Here is a 1807-nt window from a genome sequence, read left to right as displayed (position 1 = left end):
TGCCAATGATAATTCCCTAAGTTTCCTTCTCAGCCAACTGATAGTTGGTATTAGATAGTCCATAGTCATATATTTATCTCCTTGAAGAATATCCAATGCCCTTGATAAAGGCTCCATAACCTAAATATTAACAAAAAATAATAATTATTATAAAATGTTAAAAAACAATTATTTTTATTTAAGACTTCAATAATTACTTTGAAATAATCAATCATGAAAGCAAGATCATTTTTATCAAATCTTGGTATACCACATTCATATCACATATACGTTGAACCTTAGCTTCAAATTTTTGTTGTTGATCACTCAAACATTTTACGGCATTGTATGTTGAATTCCATCGAGTTATATTTGGTACATTTATATACACATTTAATGCGTCATGAATAGTATCTGCAACTGCAGATGTCCTGCTTTGTTTATTCCACAAGTCTTGCATTTTTGCAAACAATGATCTCATTTGCTTTTTATAAATGACATTAGATAATGCTTTTTCACTGACTCATGTTGCAACTAAGTTCAAAGTGTGACATGCACAGTGATGATAAGGTGGAAGTGAATATTCGGGATTTTTTTCAAGACCATTAGCTAAAATGTCATCTATTTCTATCATATCTATTTCATCGCCATTGTCATCTCACCATCTTCATCATCATCAGAGATTTGAACACTTATTTATAAAAAAAAATTATAATTAATAACAAGGTAAACATAGATTTTTATTTACATTCTTTAAATAAAAAAAGTTTGATATAAGTTAATGAAGTTGATATTATAATTATTATTTTTAATTTTGTTTTAGCATTTTTAATTTATATATTATTATATTAAATTTACAAATTCCTTACCTAAAAGCTTTTATGAAGTTGGAACCATTATCAGTGACAACTCTAGATATTTTATTAATTATTCCATATTCACAAAATATAGAATGTAATACTTTTGCCAAAACATCAAAAGTATGTCGACTTTTTAGCCTCCGACAAGCAAGAGCAGCAGACTTTCGTTCAATAGTTATTGAGTCAAACCAATGAACTGTGACTCCTTAGTAGCTTCTAATAAAAAAACTATTAAGCAATTAAGCAATTATAAACAAACTATTTCAAAAAAATGACTATATATTTGTACTTTCATATTTGAAATATTTTAAAAATTCAATATATTTTATATTATCATTATTATTATTATTTTTTATTCATATTATTATTTTATACCAGACATAAAAGTACCGACCCTGTATGTGAGTATAATGCATATTAATAAGTGTTTAGTGAGTATAATAGTATAAATAAATAACAATTGACATTTGATCTCATAAATAAAATCTTACTTTTTGTAGACAGACCAATAATCAGCAGTGGCACAAACATATTTAAGATCGGTAGACATCAGTTGCTCTTTAAGTTCTATTTTTAACTCCTGTGAAATATTAGATATTCTACCCATCAACGTTTTTCTTGTTAGACATTTCCTTTTAGGAAAACCCATATTCATTAAATATTTAAATTTTCCTTCTTCGACAATTGAAAATGTGTGATTACCCAGGAATACAAACTCAGTGACCATAGAATCTAACTTTTCTAAAAAATAAAATAAACTGTAGAGTATAGATGTACCTTTTTTCCATATATTATACAATATATTAATAATTTATTTCTCATACAAAATTAGCTATCTGTTTTGAAAATAGTAACTACAAAAAAAATTCAGTTTGAGATTTTAATTTACTTTGGCTAAACATATGTTGTCGAGAAAATAAATCAGATAATGTTAGTTACTTTTTAGTTTTACAATTGTCATCAGTCTC

The 1807-nt window shown here is 26.0% G+C and overlaps 1 pseudogene; it reads right to left on the bottom strand.

Annotated features, from left to right (window-relative positions):
- Positions 1-844: 844 nt before the first annotated feature.
- On the bottom strand, positions 845-1566 carry LOC126553255 (uncharacterized; annotated as a pseudogene).
- Between the last annotated feature and the right edge of the window lie 241 nt (positions 1567-1807).

This window comes from Aphis gossypii, unplaced genomic scaffold, assembly GCF_020184175.1.
Source record: "Aphis gossypii isolate Hap1 unplaced genomic scaffold, ASM2018417v2 Contig00112, whole genome shotgun sequence".
Lineage (NCBI taxonomy): Eukaryota > Metazoa > Arthropoda > Insecta > Hemiptera > Aphididae > Aphis > Aphis gossypii.
Note: the sequence above shows the minus strand (reverse complement) of the source record. Positions and strands in the feature narration are given on the sequence as shown.